The sequence below is a fragment of the Xyrauchen texanus genome, chromosome 45 (assembly GCF_025860055.1).
Source record: "Xyrauchen texanus isolate HMW12.3.18 chromosome 45, RBS_HiC_50CHRs, whole genome shotgun sequence".
Lineage (NCBI taxonomy): Eukaryota > Metazoa > Chordata > Actinopteri > Cypriniformes > Catostomidae > Xyrauchen > Xyrauchen texanus.
The window spans coordinates 3,713,375-3,735,761 of record NC_068320.1 but is presented as its reverse complement, the minus strand read 5'-3'; the positions used below and the strand labels follow the sequence as shown (position 1 = coordinate 3,735,761).

The following is a 22,387-nucleotide window of genomic DNA, read 5'->3' as shown; positions in this document are numbered from 1 at the left end:
ATAGCAATAATGTATTTTCTTAATTTCTCCAGTACCGACAGCAGAACCGGTAATGTCCGAGCTTACCAAAGCCAGTCCTTCAATAGCCTATAGTGCGTTGGTATCTTTTTATTACTTATTTCTCTGCATTGAGTGACAACCCTCTCAAATATAAGACACACAAACAGAACAAATAAAAGTCTCAGATTCATTGTCTGTAATTGCAAAATTCTTGCTTACTTATTGTGACATGATAGCAACCCTTCTGCTGTGATAATGCAACTTCAACTACGCTATCAATATCCAAAGTAGCCGAACGTCATGTCGCCTATCGCGTTTTTTCTTGAAGTTGGCAGTAACATATCAAAAGTTTTTAATTAAATATAAAGGATTTATACAAATTTAATCCTTACCGTTTTCTCCAAGGAACTTAGATCCTTCCTTAGGCACTGGAAGAGGTCTGCTCACTCTGCTGGAAAATGACTCTAGGGGCAGCGTGCATCATACATGTTCCACAACAACAATAGGCTGCCCACAGATGCGCCTGCCTAATAATCGGCTTGATATACTTGGATATTGGCCGATGCTGATTATGTTAAAAAATGCAAAAAAAACGGCCGATTAATCGGTCGACCTCTAATCGGGTTTTGTGCAAAAAGTGTTGATCTGCATGGATAGCTCTATTGTTTCTATCGCCAATAATGCAAGGTGATGTCTCAGTAAAAACAGCATGAAAAAGTCAGTTTCTCACATCATATTGGAGGTTGACCGCACAAGCTATCTAGCTCAATACCGAATGGACGGCTAGTCTTAAACGGGAGAGGTTATGGTGCCTGTGAAATAGATGTCAGAGTACAAGGGATCAGAAACAGAGTCAGGGAAGCGTTTACACTTTCTAGCTGACTTGGGACCAGTGCGAGAATGGCCAGCCATACCCAAAATATAAAGAGTAACCGTGTTAGTGTTACTGCGAGTATAAGTCATTTGAGAAATAGAAAAAAAATGCCATTTTTTTTTGCGTCTCTTGCTCCTGTTTGTAATCGACAAAGCTGTCAAACGGGACAATTTGCAAACGTGCAAAGGTCTTTTCACGTTTTAATATTTTGCAGTGTATTCAACATCTACGTTCAAAGAGAGAGGTCCAATATGCAATGGATCCAAAATAATTACCGGTGACCTGCATATTTTCTAGAAATAACTAGCATTATTACTACAAATAAATGTTTCGTACCTAAAACCTTTTGACTTTCAATAGAAAATATAGACAACACATGTTAAAGAACGCTCTTACCTTGCAAAAATCGTCTCAGTTTTTAATTTGAAGTAGTAAGTCCAACACCGGAGTAAATCTCCCGTGATTTCCCCTGTCTCCTCCCAGAAAAAAATTTATTATTCTTGCCCAGTAACCCCTTAACCAATCACATGTGCCTTTAGCGTATATTGTCATGAGTATCTGGGCAGATTTCAGAAATAAAATCGGTGATTGGACGGCGAAGACAAGGAGACAGGAACCATGGGAAGAATTGTTCCCAAATTTGAACGCTCCGGCTGGAAAGGGTTAAAGGTTCTTAAAGATTGCATCCGCACCTCAGTTGATGTATATATATTGAGTGGGGACACATTGTTTGCATTTTTTTTTTATGAGATTCGACTGCAAAAGACCTCAACCAACTCCTGAACTCAGTCCCCGCCCATTCTGGACTCAGACCTGTTGAAAATCATTCAACACGTGAGCTTGGATGCCCTCTATTGGACATTTCTTGTAATTACTACAGATAATTAATAGACAGTGGATTAAACATGTTTTTTCTTGTATTTTTACATTTCAATTTATATTTTTACTATATTTTATTTAAAGTTTAATGTTAATAAACATATTTATTACATTTTATATAAAGTTAAATTATGCCAAATACCACAAAACACATGAATATGCACAAAAATAAATGACTACATTTTATGCATTGCCATGCCAACAAAATTTAAGCTATCAAGAAACCCTTCAGAATTTAAAATGTGCAATGCCTTGACATTAATCTGTATTTTTTTTTGGAAGCAATTCAGGCGAACATAATAGGGATTTGTCAACGTCTGTTAAACGTGACACACTTCCTTCCGCCAGTTGGTGGCACTACGACCGTGACCCACAATCAAAGTGATCAGCCCGGAAGGACAAACTTTTGGCTCAATTTTGATATTTCTAATTATCTGCATGCAGAAGATATGAGACTTTTCCTTTTTCCATTTTTTTACGTTAATTTGTCGCTTCGCCATGGCAACACTGTTCGATATAAAAGAGCAAAGTTCAAGTGCGGGCAACATTATGGTAATGAGCTGTGACACGGTTCAGCGGCAACCTATTGGAATATAGAAGTGCTCCGCTCTAGCAAAGTCTAGAGAACACAACAGTGTAAACTTTGGTTCCCACCAAACATTAGTTCGAAGGCAAAATGGAGGAGAAACTGATTATTGCCATGGCGGGTTTTCCCGTAATATTTGATCCGTCCCTGTTTGCTTGCAGGGATATAAGTAAAATGTTAAAAACGATGCGTGGACAAAGGTGTCTGAAATTTTGGGTGTGCTAGGTGAGTTGATGAAGCGGTTATTATGGTTTATATAATATTATATAATAATAGATTAAAATATTTCATGAGGATATACAGCTACTTGAGATATGTCATCAAAAAGTTACCGCTCGACATGTCTGGATGTTTTGAGGCCTCTTTAAATATAGTTAACAAAACATTCTGAACGAATGTTGCCGCCTATTTCAACCACATCAGAGTGTCCACGATTTTTCCATAGCGTTGTTGGCAGGGCAGCCTGAGGGAATTTTGACGTTTTCTAGCATTTTTACATTTCAGTTGATATTTGTACCGTTTAATTTATCGCCATGGCAACACCGTCCAATATATCAAAAAACCCTCAGCAGCTTAGCATTATTACTACAAATAAATGTTGCGTAACTAAAATCTTTTGACTTTCAATAGAAAATATAGACAACACATGTTAAAGAACGTTCTTACCTTGCAAAAATCGCCTCAGTTTTTAATTTGAAGTATTAAGTCCAACACCGGAGTAAATCTCCCGTGATTTCCCTCTGTCTGCTCCCAGGAAATATTAAGGATGACTGTGATTACGATACATTTATTATTCTTGCCCAGTAACCCCTTAACCAATCACATGTGCCTTTAGCTTATATTTTCATGAGTATCTGGGCAGATTTCAGAAATAAAATCGGTGATTGGACGGCGAAGACACGGAGACAGGAACCATGGGAAGAATTGTTCCCAAATTTGAACGCTCCGGCTGGAAAGGGTTAAAGGTTCTTAAAGATTGCATCCGCACCTCAGTTGATGTATATATTGAGTGGGGAAACATTGTTTGATTTCAACTACGCCAGAGTGTCCACGATTTTTCCATAGCGTTGTTGGCAGGGCAGCCTGAGCTAATTTTGACGTTTTCTAGCATTTTTACATTTCAGTTGATATTTGTACTATGTTTTATTTATCGCCATGGCAACACCGTTCAATATATCAGAAAACCCTCAGCAACTAGTATCGTCAATGTCTTTGCATGATGTCAGCCCTCATTTGGTGCCTGTACCATTAAATCCCTGGGAGGAGTATTTCCAATTCCTCAGTATGCCTTTTTCAAACAATCCAAAATGGCCAACTTCCTTTTGGGCAGAACCTATGACTGTGAGTGCGAAAGTTGTCCGGCTTGATGAGATCTATGTGTGTACAAAGTTTGGTAACTGTACCTCAAAAGGGATGTGCTAGATAGCCCCTGAACATGCCCATGATCTAGGTGGCTCGAAGAGTCCATTCTGCATCCATCAGTCATATGAGAAATAGAAACAAACAATACATACACATTCATATATACACTCACTTAAAACAGCAGAATCTGCGCGAGTCAAAATCATCTCTCTCTCGCTCGTGCATTTAGCACCTGACTGTTGAGGTTAGTGTGAGCGTGTGCAGGGAAGCGCATTTTACGTTATTTACGATGTTACACGTATAAACCTTCATAAACCCGTTAATCCGAAACGCAAATGCCATTATTTTGCGTCTCTCGCTCCTGCTTGTAATCGACAAAGCGGTCAAACGGGACAATTTGCAAGCGTCCAAAGGTCTATTCACGCTTTAAAATTTTGCAGTGTATTCAACATCTACGTTCAAAGTGAGCGATGCAATAGATCCAAAATAATTACCGGTGACCTGCATTTTTTCTAGAAATAACTAGCATTATTACTACAAATAAATGTTTCAGTAACTAAAACCTTTTGACTTTCAATAGAAAATATAGACAACACATGTTAAATAACATTCTTACCTTGCAAAAATCGCCTCAGTTTTTAATTTGAAGTAGAAAGTCCAACACCAGAGTAAATCTCCCGTGATTTCTCCTGGGAGGAGACAGAGGGGAAATCACGGATCGACTGTGATGATGATACATTTATTATTCTTGCCCAGTAACCCCTTAACCAATCACATGTGCCTTTAGCTTATATTGTCATGAGTAGGGCAGATTTCAGAAATAAAATTGGTGATTGGTAATTGGTATATATTGAGTGGGGACACATTGTTTGCATTTTTTTGAGATTCAACTGCAAAAGACCTCAACCAACTCATGAACTCAGTCCCCGCCCATTCTGGATTCAGACATGTTGAAAATCATTTAACAAGTGAGCTTGGATGCCCTCTATTGGACATTTCTTGTAATTGCCACAGATAATTAATAGACAATGGATTAAACATGGGTTTTCTTATATTTTTACATTTCAGTTGATATTTTTACTATATTTTATTTAAAAATTATATTTTTTACTATATTTTATTTAAAGTCTAATGTTAATAAACATATTTATTACATTTTATATAAAGTTAAATTATGCCAAATACCATAAAACACGTGAATATGCACAAAAATAAATGACTACGTTTCATGCGTTGCCATGCCAACAAAATTTAAGATATCAAGAAACCCTTCAGAATTTAAAATGTGCAATGCCTTGACATCTATTTTTTATTTTTTTTTGGAAGCAATTCAGGCTGAACATAATAGGGACGTCGTCAACGTCTGTTAAAAGTGACACTTCCTTCCGCCAGTTGGTGGCGCTACGACCGTGACCCACAATAGTCACATCAAAGTGATCAGCCCGCAAGGACAAACTTTTAGATCAATTTTGATATTTTTAATTATCTGCACGCAGAAGATATGAGACTTTTCCTTTTTCCATTTTTTTATGTTACTTTGTCGCTCGCCATGGCAACACTGTTCGATATAAAAGAGCAAATTTCAAGTACGGGCAACATTATGGTAATGAGCTGACACGGTTCGGCGGCAACCTATTGGAATATAGTAGTGCTCCGCTCTAGCGAAGTCTAGAGAACACAACAGTGTAAACTTTGGTTCCCACCAAACATTAGTTCCAAGCCAAAATGGAGGAGAAACTAATTATTGCCATGGCGGGTTTTCCGTAATATTTGATCTGTCCCTGTTTGCTTACAGGGATATAAATAAAATGTTAAAAACGATGCGTGGACAAAGGTGTCTGAAATTTTGGATTTGCCATTATATAATAATAGATTAAAATATTTCATGAGGATATACGCTACTTGTGATATGTCGTCAAAAGTTACCGCTCGACATGTCTGGATGTTTTGAGGCCCCTTTAAATGTAGTTAACAAAACCAAGCATTCTGAACGAATGTTGCCGCCTATTTCAACTACGTCAGAGTGTCCACGATTTTTCCATAGCGTTTTTGGCAGGGCAGCCTGAGCGAATTTTGACGTTTTCTTGCATTTTTACATTTCAGTTGATATTTGTACTAGGTTTTATTTATCGCCATGGCAACACCGTTCAATATATCAGAAAACCCTCAGCAACTTAGCATTATTACTACAAATAAATGTTTCAGTAACTAAAACCTTTTGACTTTCAATAGAAAATATAGACAACACATGTTAAAGAACGTTCTTACCTTGCAAAAATCGCTTCAGTTTTTATTTGAAGTAGTAAGTCCAACACCGGAGTAAATCTCCAGTGATTTCCCTCTGTCTCCTCCCAGGAAAAATGAAGGATGACTGTGATTACGATACATTTATTATTCTTGCCCAGAAACCCCTTAACCAATCACATGTGCCTTTAGCTTATTCTGTCATGGGTATCTGGGCAGATTTCAGAAATAAAATCGGTGATTGGATCGGCGAAGACACTGTGGTAGGAACCATGGGAAGAATTGTTCCCAAATTTTTAAAGCTCCGGCTGGAAAGGGTTAAAGGTTTTTAAAGATTGCATCCGCACCTCAGTTGATGTATATATTGAGTGGGGACACATTGTTTGCATTTTTTTATGAGATTCGACTGCAAACGACCTCAACCAACTCATAAACTCAGTCCCCGCCCATTCTGGACTCCGACCAGTTGAAAATCCATTCAGCAAGTGAGCTTGGATGCCCTCTATTGGACATTTCTTGTAATTGCCACAGATAATTAATAGACGATGGATTAAACAATGGTTTTCTTGTATTTTTAAATTTCAGTTGATATTTTTACTATATTTTATTTAAAGTCTAATGTTAATAAACATATTTATTACATTTTATATAAAGTTAAATTATGCCAAATACCACAAAACACGTGAATATGCACAAAAATAAATGACTACGTTTTATGCGTTGCCATGCCAACAAAATTTAAGATATCAAGAAACCCTTCAGAATTTAAAATGTGCAATGCCTTGACATTAATCTGTATTTTTTTTTTTTGGAAGCAATTCAGGCTGAACATAATAGGGATGTCGTCAACGTCTGTTAAAAGTGACACACTTCCTTCCGCTAGTTGGTGGCTCCCATATATCCCATCCCAAAATTGGCTCAATTTTGATATTTCTAATTATCTGCATGCAGAAGATATGAGACTTTTCCTTTTTCCATTTTTTTACGTTAATTTGTCGCTCGCCATGGCAACACTGTTCGATATAAAAGAGCAAAGTTCAAGTGCGGGCAACATTATGGTAATGAGCTGTGACACGGTTCAGCGGCAACCTATTGGAATATAGAAGTGCTCCGCTCTAGCAAAGTCTAGAGAACACAACAGTGTAAACTTTGGTTCCCACCAAACATTAGTTCGAAGGCAAAATGGAGGAGAAACTGATTATTGCCATGGCGGGTTTTCCGTAATATTTGATCCGTCCCTGTTTGCTTGCAGGGATATAAGTAAAATGTTAAAAACGATGCGTGGACAAAGGTGTCTGAAATTTTGGGTGTGCTAGGTGAGTTGATGAAGCGGTTATTATGGTTTATATAATATTATATAATAATAGATTAAAATATTTCATGAGGATATACGGCTACTTGAGATATGTCATCAAAAAGTTACCGCTCGACATGTCTGGATGTTTTGAGGCCTCTTTAAATATAGTTAACAAAACATTCTGAACGAATGTTGCCGCCTATTTCAACCACATCAGAGTGTCCACGATTTTTCCATAGCGTTGTTGGCAGGGCAGCCTGAGGGAATTTTGACGTTTTCTAGCATTTTTACATTTCAGTTGATATTTGTACCGTTTAATTTATCGCCATGGCAACACCGTCCAATATATCAAAAAACCCTCAGCAGCTTAGCATTATTACTACAAATAAATGTTGCGTAACTAAAATCTTTTGACTTTCAATAGAAAATATAGACAACACATGTTAAAGAACGTTCTTACCTTGCAAAAATCGTCTCAGTTTTTAATTTGAAGTATTAAGTCCAACACCGGAGTAAATCTCCCGTGATTTCCCTCTGTCTGCTCCCAGGAAATATTAAGGATGACTGTGATTACGATACATTTATTATTCTTGCCCAGTAACCCCTTAACCAATCACATGTGCCTTTAGCTTATATTTTCATGAGTATCTGGGCAGATTTCAGAAATAAAATCGGTGATTGGACGGCGAAGACACGGAGACAGGAACCATGGGAAGAATTGTTCCCAAATTTGAACGCTCCGGCTGGAAAGGGTTAAAGGTTCTTAAAGATTGCATCCGCACCTCAGTTGATGTATATATTGAGTGGGGAAACATTGTTTGATTTCAACTACGCCAGAGTGTCCACGATTTTTCCATAGCGTTGTTGGCAGGGCAGCCTGAGCGAATTTTGACGTTTTCTAGCATTTTTACATTTCAGTTGATATTTGTACTATGTTTTATTTATCGCCATGGCAACACCGCTCAATATATCAGAAAACCCTCAGCAACTAGTATCGTCAATGTCTTTGCATGATGTCGCCCTCATTTGGTGCCTGTACCATTAAATCCCTGGGAGGAGTATTTCCAATTCCTCAGTATGCCTTTTTCAAACAATCCAAAATGGCCAACTTCCTTTTGGGCAGAACCTATGACTGTGAGTGCGAAAGTTGTCCGGCTTGATGAGATCTATGTGTGTACAAAGTTTGGTAACTGTACCTCAAAAGGGATGTGCTAGATAGCCCCTGAACATGCCCATGATCTAGGTGGCGCCGAAGAGTCCATTCTGCATCCATCAGTCATATGAGAAATAGAAACAAACAATACATACACATTCATATATACACTCACTTAAAACAGCAGAATCTGCGCGAGTCAAAATCATCTCTCTCTCTGCTCGTGCATTTAGCACCTGACTGTTGAGGTTAGTGTGAGCGTGTGCAGGGAAGCGCATTTTACGTTATTTACGATGTTACACGTATAAACCTTCATAAACCCGTTAATCCGAAACGCAAATGCCATTATTTTGCGTCTCTCGCTCCTGCTTGTAATCGACAAAGCGGTCAAACGGGACAATTTGCAAGCGTCCAAAGGTCTATTCACGTTTTAAAATTTTGCAGTGTATTCAACATCTACGTTCAAAGTGAGCGATGCAATAGATCCAAAATAATTACCGGTGACCTGCATTTTTTCTAGAAATAACTAGCATTATTACTACAAATAAATGTTTCAGTAACTAAAACCTTTTGACTTTCAATAGAAAATATAGACAACACATGTTAAATAACATTCTTACCTTGCAAAAATCGCCTCAGTTTTTAATTTGAAGTAGAAAGTCCAACACCAGAGTAAATCTCCCGTGATTTCTCCTGGGAGGAGACAGAGGGGAAATCACGGACGACTGTGATGATGATACATTTATTATTCTTGCCCAGTAACCCCTTAACCAATCACATGTGCCTTTAGCTTATATTGTCATGAGTAGGGCAGATTTCAGAAATAAAATTGGTGATTGGTAATTGGTATATATTGAGTGGGGACACATTGTTTGCATTTTTTTGAGATTCAACTGCAAAAGACCTCAACCAACTCATGAACTCAGTCCCCGCCCATTCTGGATTCAGACATGTTGAAAATCATTTAACAAGTGAGCTTGGATGCCCTCTATTGGACATTTCTTGTAATTGCCACAGATAATTAATAGACAATGGATTAAACATGGGTTTTCTTATATTTTTACATTTCAGTTGATATTTTTACTATATTTTATTTAAAAATTATATTTTTTACTATATTTTATTTAAAGTCTAATGTTAATAAACATATTTATTACATTTTATATAAAGTTAAATTATGCCAAATACCATAAAACACGTGAATATGCACAAAAATAAATGACTACGTTTCATGCGTTGCCATGCCAACAAAATTTAAGATATCAAGAAACCCTTCAGAATTTAAAATGTGCAATGCCTTGACATCTATTTTTTTTTTTTTTTTGGAAGCAATTCAGGCGAACATAATAGGGACGTCGTCAACGTCTGTTAAAAGTGACACTTCCTTCCGCCAGTTGGTGGCGCTACGACCGTGACCCACAATAGTCACATCAAAGTGATCAGCCCGCAAGGACAAACTTTTAGATCAATTTTGATATTTTTAATTATCTGCACGCAGAAGATATGAGACTTTTCCTTTTTCCATTTTTTTATGTTACTTTGTCGCTCGCCATGGCAACACTGTTCGATATAAAAGAGCAAATTTCAAGTACGGGCAACATTATGGTAATGAGCTGACACGGTTCGGCGGCAACCTATTGGAATATAGTAGTGCTCCGCTCTAGCGAAGTCTAGAGAACACAACAGTGTAAACTTTGGTTCCCACCAAACATTAGTTCGAAGCCAAAATGGAGGAGAAACTAATTATTGCCATGGCGGGTTTTCCCGTAATATTTGATCTGTCCCTGTTTGCTTACAGGGATATAAATAAAATGTTAAAAACGATGCGTGGACAAAGGTGTCTGAAATTTTGGATTTGCCATTATATAATAATAGATTAAAATATTTCATGAGGATATACGCTACTTGTGATATGTCGTCAAAAAGTTACCGCTCGACATGTCTGGATGTTTTGAGGCCCCTTTAAATGTAGTTAACAAAACCAAGCATTCTGAACGAATGTTGCCGCCTATTTCAACTACGTCAGAGTGTCCACGATTTTTCCATAGCGTTTTTGGCAGGGCAGCCTGAGCGAATTTTGACGTTTTCTTGCATTTTTACATTTCAGTTGATATTTGTACTAGGTTTTATTTATCGCCATGGCAACACCGTTCAATATATCAGAAAACCCTCAGCAACTTAGCATTATTACTACAAATAAATGTTTCAGTAACTAAAACCTTTTGACTTTCAATAGAAAATATAGACAACACATGTTAAAGAACGTTCTTACCTTGCAAAAATCGCTTCAGTTTTTATTTGAAGTAGTAAGTCCAACACCGGAGTAAATCTCCAGTGATTTCCCTCTGTCTCCTCCCAGGAAAAATGAAGGATGACTGTGATTACGATACATTTATTATTCTTGCCCAGAAACCCCTTAACCAATCACATGTGCCTTTAGCTTATTCTGTCATGGGTATCTGGGCAGATTTCAGAAATAAAATCGGTGATTGGACGGCGAAGACACTGTGGTAGGAACCATGGGAAGAATTGTTCCCAAATTTTTAAAGCTCCGGCTGGAAAGGGTTAAAGGTTTTTAAAGATTGCATCCGCACCTCAGTTGATGTATATATTGAGTGGGGACACATTGTTTGCATTTTTTTATGAGATTCGACTGCAAACGACCTCAACCAACTCATAAACTCAGTCCCCGCCCATTCTGGACTCCGACCAGTTGAAAATCCATTCAGCAAGTGAGCTTGGATGCCCTCTATTGGACATTTCTTGTAATTGCCACAGATAATTAATAGACGATGGATTAAACAATGGTTTTCTTGTATTTTTAAATTTCAGTTGATATTTTTACTATATTTTATTTAAAGTCTAATGTTAATAAACATATTTATTACATTTTATATAAAGTTAAATTATGCCAAATACCACAAAACACGTGAATATGCACAAAAATAAATGACTACGTTTTATGCGTTGCCATGCCAACAAAATTTAAGATATCAAGAAACCCTTCAGAATTTAAAATGTGCAATGCCTTGACATTAATCTGTATTTTTTTTTTTTTGGAAGCAATTCAGGCGAACATAATAGGGATGTCGTCAACGTCTGTTAAAAGTGACACACTTCCTTCCGCTAGTTGGTGGCTCCCATATATCCCATCCCAAAATTGGCTCAATTTTGATATTTCTAATTATCTGCATGCAGAAGATATGAGACTTTTCCTTTTTCCATTTTTTTACGTTAATTTGTCAGCTCGCCATGGCAACACTGTTCGATATAAAAGAGCAAAGTTCAAGTCGCGGGCAACATTATGGTAATGAGCTGTGACACGGTTCAGCGGCAACCTATTGGAATATAGAAGTGCTCCGCTCTAGCAAAGTCTAGAGAACACAACAGTGTAAACTTTGGTTCCCACCAAACATTAGTTCGAAGGCAAAATGGAGGAGAAACTGATTATTGCCATGGCGGGTTTTCCCGTAATATTTGATCCGTCCCTGTTTGCTTGCAGGGATATAAGTAAAATGTTAAAAACGATGCGTGGACAAAGGTGTCTGAAATTTTGGGTGTGCTAGGTGAGTTGATGAAGCGGTTATTATGGTTTATATAATATTATATAATAATAGATTAAAATATTTCATGAGGATATACGCGCTACTTGAGATATGTCATCAAAAAGTTACCGCTCGACATGTCTGGATGTTTTGAGGCCTCTTTAAATATAGTTAACAAAACATTCTGAACGAATGTTGCCGCCTATTTCAACCACATCAGAGTGTCCACGATTTTTCCATAGCGTTGTTGGCAGGGCAGCCTGAGGGAATTTTGACGTTTTCTAGCATTTTTACATTTCAGTTGATATTTGTACCGTTTAATTTATCGCCATGGCAACACCGTCCAATATATCAAAAAACCCTCAGCAGCTTAGCATTATTACTACAAATAAATGTTGCGTAACTAAAATCTTTTGACTTTCAATAGAAAATATAGACAACACATGTTAAAGAACGTTCTTACCTTGCAAAAATCGTCTCAGTTTTTAATTTGAAGTATTAAGTCCAACACCGGAGTAAATCTCCGTGATTTCCCTCTGTCTGCTCCCAGGAAATATTAAGGATGACTGTGATTACGATACATTTATTATTCTTGCCCAGTAACCCCTTAACCAATCACATGTGCCTTTAGCTTATATTTTCATGAGTATCTGGGCAGATTTCAGAAATAAAATCGGTGATTGGACGGCTAAGACACGGAGACAGGAACCATGGGAAGAATTGTTCCCAAATTTGAACGCTCCGGCTGGAAAGGGTTAAAGGTTCTTAAAGATTGCATCCGCACCTCAGTTGATGTATATATTGAGTGGGGAAACATTGTTTGATTTCAACTACGTCAGAGTGTCCACGATTTTTCCATAGCGTTGTTGGCAGGGCAGCCTGAGCCGAATTTTGACGTTTTCTAGCATTTTTACATTTCAGTTGATATTTGTACTATGTTTTATTTATCGCCATGGCAACACCGCTCAATATATCAGAAAACCCTCAGCAACTAGTATCGTCAATGTCTTTGCATGATGTCAGCCCTCATTTGGTGCCTGTACCATTAAATCCCTGGGAGGAGTATTTCCAATTCCTCAGTATGCCTTTTTCAAACAATCCAAAATGGCCAACTTCCTTTTGGGCAGAACCTATGACTGTGAGTGCGAAAGTTGTCCGGCTTGATGAGATCTATGTGTGTACAAAGTTTGGTAACTGTACCTCAAAAGGGATGTGCTAGATAGCCCCTGAACATGCCCATGATCTAGGTGGCGCCGAAGAGTCCATTCTGCATCCATCAGTCATATGAGAAATAGAAACAAACAATACATACACATTCATATATACACTCACTTAAAACAGCAGAATCTGCGCGAGTCAAAATCATCTCTCTCTCGCTCGTGCATTTAGCACCTGACTGTTGAGGTTAGTGTGAGCGTGTGCAGGGAAGCGCATTTTACGTTATTTACGATGTTACACGTATAAACCTTCATAAACCCGTTAATCCGAAACGCAAATGCCATTATTTTGCGTCTCTCGCTCCTGCTTGTAATCGACAAAGCGGTCAAACGGGACAATTTGCAAGCGTCCAAAGGTCTATTCACGTTTTAAAATTTTGCAGTGTATTCAACATCTACGTTCAAAGTGAGCGATGCAATAGATCCAAAATAATTACCGGTGACCTGCATTTTTTCTAGAAATAACTAGCATTATTACTACAAATAAATGTTTCAGTAACTAAAACCTTTTGACTTTCAATAGAAAATATAGACAACACATGTTAAATAACATTCTTACCTTGCAAAAATCGCCTCAGTTTTTAATTTGAAGTAGAAAGTCCAACACCAGAGTAAATCTCCGTGATTTCTCCTGGGAGGAGACAGAGGGAAATCACGGACGACTGTGATGATGATACATTTATTATTCTTGCCCAGTAACCCCTTAACCAATCACATGTGCCTTTAGCTTATATTGTCATGAGTAGGGCAGATTTCAGAAATAAAATTGGTGATTGGTAATTGGTATATATTGAGTGGGGACACATTGTTTGCATTTTTTTGAGATTCAACTGCAAAAGACCTCAACCAACTCATGAACTCAGTCCCCGCCCATTCTGGATTCAGACATGTTGAAAATCATTTAACAAGTGAGCTTGGATGCCCTCTATTGGACATTTCTTGTAATTGCCACAGATAATTAATAGACAATGGATTAAACATGGGTTTTCTTATATTTTTACATTTCAGTTGATATTTTTACTATATTTTATTTAAAAATTATATTTTTTTACTATATTTTATTTAAAGTCTAATGTTAATAAACATATTTATTACATTTTATATAAAGTTAAATTATGCCAAATACCATAAAACACGTGAATATGCACAAAAATAAATGACTACGTTTCATGCGTTGCCATGCCAACAAAATTTAAGATATCAAGAAACCCTTCAGAATTTAAAATGTGCAATGCCTTGACATCTATTTTTTTTTTTTTTTTGGAAGCAATTCAGGCGAACATAATAGGGACGTCGTCAACGTCTGTTAAAAGTGACACTTCCTTCCGCCAGTTGGTGGCGCTACGACCGTGACCCACAATAGTCACATCAAAGTGATCAGCCCGCAAGGACAAACTTTTAGATCAATTTTGATATTTTTAATTATCTGCACGCAGAAGATATGAGACTTTTCCTTTTTCCATTTTTTTATGTTACTTTGTCGCTTCGCCATGGCAACACTGTTCGATATAAAAGAGCAAATTTCAAGTACGGGCAACATTATGGTAATGAGCTGACACGGTTCAGCGGCAACCTATTGGAATATAGTAGTGCTCCGCTCTAGCGAAGTCTAGAGAACACAACAGTGTAAACTTTGGTTCCCACCAAACATTAGTTCGAAGCCAAAATGGAGGAGAAACTAATTATTGCCATGGCGGGTTTTCCGTAATATTTGATCTGTCCCTGTTTGCTTACAGGGATATAAATAAAATGTTAAAAAGCGATGCGTGGACAAAGGTGTCTGAAATTTTGGATTTGCCATTATATAATAATAGATTAAAATATTTCATGAGGATATACGCTACTTGTGATATGTCGTCAAAAGTTACCGCTCGACATGTCTGGATGTTTTGAGGCCCCTTTAAATGTAGTTAACAAAACCAAGCATTCTGAACGAATGTTGCCGCCTATTTCAACTACGTCAGAGTGTCCACGATTTTTCCATAGCGTTTTTGGCAGGGCAGCCTGAGCGAATTTTGACGTTTTCTTGCATTTTTACATTTCAGTTGATATTTGTACTAGGTTTTATTTATCGCCATGGCAACACCGTTCAATATATCAGAAAACCCTCAGCAACTTAGCATTATTACTACAAATAAATGTTTCAGTAACTAAAACCTTTTGACTTTCAATAGAAAATATAGACAACACATGTTAAAGAACGTTCTTACCTTGCAAAAATCGCTTCAGTTTTTATTTGAAGTAGTAAGTCCAACACCGGAGTAAATCTCCAGTGATTTCCCCTCTGTCTCCTCCCAGGAAAAATGAAGGATGACTGTGATTACGATACATTTATTATTCTTGCCCAGAAACCCCTTAACCAATCACATGTGCCTTTAGCTTATTCTGTCATGGGTATCTGGGCAGATTTCAGAAATAAAATCGGTGATTGGACGGCGAAGACACTGTGGTAGGAACCATGGGAAGAATTGTTCCCAAATTTTTAAAGCTCCGGCTGGAAAGGGTTAAAGGTTTTTAAAGATTGCATCCGCACCTCAGTTGATGTATATATTGAGTGGGGACACATTGTTTGCATTTTTTTATGAGATTCGACTGCAAACGACCTCAACCAACTCATAAACTCAGTCCCCGCCCATTCTGGACTCCGACCAGTTGAAAATCCATTCAGCAAGTGAGCTTGGATGCCCTCTATTGGACATTTCTTGTAATTGCCACAGATAATTAATAGACGATGGATTAAACAATGGTTTTCTTGTATTTTTAAATTTCAGTTGATATTTTTACTATATTTTATTTAAAGTCTAATGTTAATAAACATATTTATTACATTTTATATAAAGTTAAATTATGCCAAATACCACAAAACACGTGAATATGCACAAAAATAAATGACTACGTTTTATGCGTTGCCATGCCAACAAAATTTAAGATATCAAGAAACCCTTCAGAATTTAAAATGTGCAATGCCTTGACATTAATCTGTATTTTTTTTTTTTGGAAGCAATTCAGGCGAACATAATAGGGATGTCGTCAACGTCTGTTAAAAGTGACACACTTCCTTCCGCTAGTTGGTGGCTCCCATATATCCCATCCCAAAATTGGCTCAATTTTGATATTTCTAATTATCTGCATGCAGAAGATATGAGACTTTTCCTTTTTCCATTTTTTTACGTTAATTTGTCGCTCGCCATGGCAACACTGTTCGATATAAAAGAGCAAAGTTCAAGTCGCGGGCAACATTATGGTAATGAGCTGTGACACGGTTCAGCGGCAACCTATTGGAATATAGAAGTGCTCCGCTCTAGCAAAGTCTAGAGAACACAACAGTGTAAACTTTGGTTCCCACCAAACATTAGTTCGAAGGCAAAATGGAGGAGAAACTGATTATTGCCATGGCGGGTTTTCCGTAATATTTGATCCGTCCCTGTTTGCTTGCAGGGATATAAGTAAAATGTTAAAAACGATGCGTGGACAAAGGTGTCTGAAATTTTGGGTGTGCTAGGTGAGTTGATGAAGCGGTTATTATGGTTTATATAATATTATATAATAATAGATTAAAATATTTCATGAGGATATACGCGCTACTTGAGATATGTCATCAAAAAGTTACCGCTCGACATGTCTGGATGTTTTGAGGCCTCTTTAAATATAGTTAACAAAACATTCTGAGCGAATGTTGCCGCCTATTTCAACCACATCAGAGTGTCCACGATTTTTCCATAGCGTTGTTGGCAGGGCAGCCTGAGGGAATTTTGACGTTTTCTAGCATTTTTACATTTCAGTTGATATTTGTACCGTTTAATTTATCGCCATGGCAACACCGTCCAATATATCAAAAACCCTCAGCAGCTTAGCATTATTACTACAAATAAATGTTGCGTAACTAAAATCTTTTGACTTTCAATAGAAAATATAGACAACACATGTTAAAGAACGTTCTTACCTTGCAAAAATCGTCTCAGTTTTTAATTTGAAGTATTAAGTCCAACACCGGAGTAAATCTCCCGTGATTTCCCCTCTGTCTGCTCCCAGGAAATATTAAGGATGACTGTGATTACGATACATTTATTATTCTTGCCCAGTAACCCCTTAACCAATCACATGTGCCTTTAGCTTATATTTTCATGAGTATCTGGGCAGATTTCAGAAATAAAATCGGTGATTGGACGGCGAAGACACGGAGACAGGAACCATGGGAAGAATTGTTCCCAAATTTGAACAGCTCCGGCTGGAAAGGGTTAAAGGTTCTTAAAGATTGCATCCGCACCTCAGTTGATGTATATATTGAGTGGGGAAACATTGTTTGATTTCAACTACGTCAGAGTGTCCACGATTTTTCCATAGCGTTGTTGGCAGGGCAGCCTGAGCGAATTTTGGCGTTTTCTAGCATTTTTACATTTCAGTTGATATTTGTACTATGTTTTATTTATCGCCATGGCAACACCGTTCAATATATCAGAAAACCCTCAGCAACTAGTATCGTCAATGTCTTTGCATGATGTCAGCCCTCATTTGGTGCCTGTACCATTAAATCCCTGGGAGGAGTATTTCCAATTCCTCAGTATGCCTTTTTCAAACAATCCAAAATGGCCAACTTCCTTTTGGGCAGAACCTATGACTGTGAGTGCGAAAGTTGTCCGGCTTGATGAGATCTATGTGTGTACAAAGTTTGGTAACTGTACCTCAAAAGGGATGTGCTAGATAGCCCCTGAACATGCCCATGATCTAGGTGGCGCCGAAGAGTCCATTCTGCATCCATCAGTCATATGAGAAATAGAAACAAACAATACATACACATTCATATATACACTCACTTAAAACAGCAGAATCTGCGCGAGTCAAAATCATCTCTCTCTCTCGCTCGTGCATTTAGCACCTGACTGTTGAGGTTAGTGTGAGCGTGTGCAGGGAAGCGCATTTTACGTTATTTACGATGTTACACGTATAAACCTTCATAAACCCGTTAATCCGAAGCGCAAATGCCATTATTTTGCGTCTCTCGCTCCTGCTTGTAATCGACAAAGCGGTCAAAGCGGGACAATTTGCAAGCGTCCAAAGGTCTATTCACGTTTTAAAATTTTGCAGTGTATTCAACATCTACGTTCAAAGTGAGCGATGCAATAGATCCAAAATAATTACCGGTGACCTGCATTTTTTCTAGAAATAACTAGCATTATTACTACAAATAAATGTTTCAGTAACTAAAACCTTTTGACTTTCAATAGAAAATATAGACAACACATGTTAAATAACATTCTTACCTTGCAAAAATCGCCTCAGTTTTTAATTTGAAGTAGAAAGTCCAACACCAGAGTAAATCTCCGTGATTTCTCCTGGGAGGAGACAGAGGGAAATCACGGACGACTGTGATGATGATACATTTATTATTCTTGCCCAGTAACCCCTTAACCAATCACATGTGCCTTTAGCTTATATTGTCATGAGTAGGGCAGATTTCAGAAATAAAATTGGTGATTGGTAATTGGTATATATTGAGTGGGGACACATTGTTTGCATTTTTTTGAGATTCAACTGCAAAAGACCTCAACCAACTCATGAACTCAGTCCCGCCCATTCTGGATTCAGACATGTTGAAAATCATTTAACAAGTGAGCTTGGATGCCCTCTATTGGACATTTCTTGTAATTGCCACAGATAATTAATAGACAATGGATTAAACATGGGTTTTCTTATATTTTTACATTTCAGTTGATATTTTTACTATATTTTATTTAAAAATTATATTTTTTACTATATTTTATTTAAAGTCTAATGTTAATAAACATATTTATTACATTTTATATAAAGTTAAATTATGCCAAATACCATAAAACACGTGAATATGCACAAAAATAAATGACTACGTTTCATGCGTTGCCATGCCAACAAAATTTAAGATATCAAGAAACCCTTCAGAATTTAAAATGTGCAATGCCTTGACATCTATTTTTTTTTTTTTTTTGGAAGCAATTCAGGCGAACATAATAGGGACGTCGTCAACGTCTGTTAAAAGTGACACTTCCTTCCGCCAGTTGGTGGCGCTACGACCGTGACCCACAATAGTCACATCAAAGTGATCAGCCCGCAAGGACAAACTTTTAGATCAATTTTGATATTTTTAATTATCTGCACGCAGAAGATATGAGACTTTTCCTTTTTCCATTTTTTTATGTTACTTTGTCGCTTCGCCATGGCAACACTGTTCGATATAAAAGAGCAAATTTCAAGTACGGGCAACATTATGGTAATGAGCTGACACGGTTCGGCGGCAACCTATTGGAATATAGTAGTGCTCCGCTCTAGCGAAGTCTAGAGAACACAACAGTGTAAACTTTGGTTCCCACCAAACATTAGTTCGAAGCCAAAATGGAGGAGAAACTAATTATTGCCATGGCGGGTTTTCCCGTAATATTTGATCTGTCCCTGTTTGCTTACAGGGATATAAATAAAATGTTAAAAACGATGCGTGGACAAAGGTGTCTGAAATTTTGGATTTGCCATTATATAATAATAGATTAAAATATTTCATGAGGATATACGCTACTTGTGATATGTCGTCAAAAAGTTACCGCTCGACATGTCTGGATGTTTTGAGGCCCCTTTAAATGTAGTTAACAAAACCAAGCATTCTGAGCGAATGTTGCCGCCTATTTCAACTACGTCAGAGTGTCCACGATTTTTCCATAGCGTTTTTGGCAGGGCAGCCTGAGCGAATTTTGACGTTTTCTTGCATTTTTACATTTCAGTTGATATTTGTACTAGGTTTTATTTATCGCCATGGCAACACCGTTCAATATATCAGAAAACCCTCAGCAACTTAGCATTATTACTACAAATAAATGTTTCAGTAACTAAAACCTTTTGACTTTCAATAGAAAATATAGACAACACATGTTAAAGAACGTTCTTACCTTGCAAAAATCGCTTCAGTTTTTATTTGAAGTAGTAAGTCCAACACCGGAGTAAATCTCCAGTGATTTCCCCTCTGTCTCCTCCCAGGAAAAATGAAGGATGACTGTGATTACGATACATTTATTATTCTTGCCCAGAAACCCCTTAACCAATCACATGTGCCTTTAGCTTATTCTGTCATGGGTATCTGGGCAGATTTCAGAAATAAAATCGGTGATTGGACGGCGAAGACACTGTGGTAGGAACCATGGGAAGAATTGTTCCCAAATTTTTAAAGCTCCGGCTGGAAAGGGTTAAAGGTTTTTAAAGATTGCATCCGCACCTCAGTTGATGTATATATTGAGTGGGGACACATTGTTTGCATTTTTTTATGAGATTCGACTGCAAACGACCTCAACCAACTCATAAACTCAGTCCCCGCCCATTCTGGACTCCGACCAGTTGAAAATCCATTCAGCAAGTGAGCTTGGATGCCCTCTATTGGACATTTCTTGTAATTGCCACAGATAATTAATAGACGATGGATTAAACAATGGTTTTCTTGTATTTTTAAATTTCAGTTGATATTTTTACTATATTTTATTTAAAGTCTAATGTTAATAAACATATTTATTACATTTTATATAAAGTTAAATTATGCCAAATACCACAAAACACGTGAATATGCACAAAAATAAATGACTACGTTTTATGCGTTGCCATGCCAACAAAATTTAAGATATCAAGAAACCCTTCAGAATTTAAAATGTGCAATGCCTTGACATTAATCTGTATTTTTTTTTTTTGGAAGCAATTCAGGCTGAACATAATAGGGATGTCGTCAGCGTCTGTTAAAAGTGACACACTTCCTTCCGCTAGTTGGTGGCTCCCATATATCCCATCCCAAAATTGGCTCAATTTTGATATTTCTAATTATCTGCATGCAGAAGATATGAGACTTTTCCTTTTTCCATTTTTTTACGTTAATTTGTCAGCTCGCCATGGCAACACTGTTCGATATAAAAGAGCAAAGTTCAAGTCGCGGGCAACATTATGGTAATGAGCTGTGACACGGTTCAGCGGCAACCTATTGGAATATAGAAGTGCTCCGCTCTAGCAAAGTCTAGAGAACACAACAGTGTAAACTTTGGTTCCCACCAAACATTAGTTCGAAGGCAAAATGGAGGAGAAACTGATTATTGCCATGGCGGGTTTTCCCGTAATATTTGATCCGTCCCTGTTTGCTTGCAGGGATATAAGTAAAATGTTAAAAAGCGATGCGTGGACAAAGGTGTCTGAAATTTTGGGTGTGCTAGGTGAGTTGATGAAGCGGTTATTATGGTTTATATAATATTATATAATAATAGATTAAAATATTTCATGAGGATATCACGCTACTTGAGATATGTCATCAAAAGTTACCGCTCGACATGTCTGGATGTTTTGAGGCCTCTTTAAATATAGTTAACAAAACATTCTGAGCGAATGTTGCCGCCTATTTCAACCACATCAGAGTGTCCACGATTTTTCCATAGCGTTGTTGGCAGGGCAGCCTGAGGGAATTTTGACGTTTTCTAGCATTTTTACATTTCAGTTGATATTTGTACCGTTTAATTTATCGCCATGGCAACACCGTCCAATATATCAAAAACCCTCAGCAGCTTAGCATTATTACTACAAATAAATGTTGCGTAACTAAAATCTTTTGACTTTCAATAGAAAATATAGACAACACATGTTAAAGAACGTTCTTACCTTGCAAAAATCGTCTCAGTTTTTAATTTGAAGTATTAAGTCCAACACCGGAGTAAATCTCCCGTGATTTCCCTCTGTCTGCTCCCAGGAAATATTAAGGATGACTGTGATTACGATACATTTATTATTCTTGCCCAGTAACCCCTTAACCAATCACATGTGCCTTTAGCTTATATTTTCATGAGTATCTGGGCAGATTTCAGAAATAAAATCGGTGATTGGACGGCGAAGACACGGAGACAGGAACCATGGGAAGAATTGTTCCCAAATTTGAACGCTCCGGCTGGAAAGGGTTAAAGGTTCTTAAAGATTGCATCCGCACCTCAGTTGATGTATATATTGAGTGGGGAAACATTGTTTGATTTCAACTACGTCAGAGTGTCCACGATTTTTCCATAGCGTTGTTGGCAGGGCAGCCTGAGCTGAATTTTGGCGTTTTCTAGCATTTTTACATTTCAGTTGATATTTGTACTATGTTTTATTTATCGCCATGGCAACACCGTTCAATATATCAGAAAACCCTCAGCAACTAGTATCGTCAATGTCTTTGCATGATGTCAGCCCTCATTTGGTGCCTGTACCAT

General features: G+C 37.5%; 1 long non-coding RNA gene across 16 annotated transcripts in view; it reads right to left on the bottom strand.

Moving 5' to 3' along the window:
- LOC127637441 (uncharacterized) overlaps window positions 1-22,387 on the bottom strand; it is an 80,552-nt gene that overhangs the window by 41,615 nt on the left and 16,550 nt on the right. For 4 of the 16 annotated variants that reach the window (XR_007969746.1, XR_007969739.1, XR_007969740.1 and 1 more), the window contains exon 3: window positions 17,840-17,906. The exons of 5 other annotated variants lie outside the window; for them this stretch is intronic. This is a non-coding gene — a long non-coding RNA (uncharacterized LOC127637441). Of the gene's footprint in view, window positions 1-8,438; window positions 8,506-9,015; window positions 9,057-13,140; window positions 13,208-17,839; window positions 17,907-22,387 lie in introns of those variants that run through there. 7 more of the 16 variants (XR_007969747.1, XR_007969741.1, XR_007969742.1 and 4 more) reach the window with 4 other exon arrangements.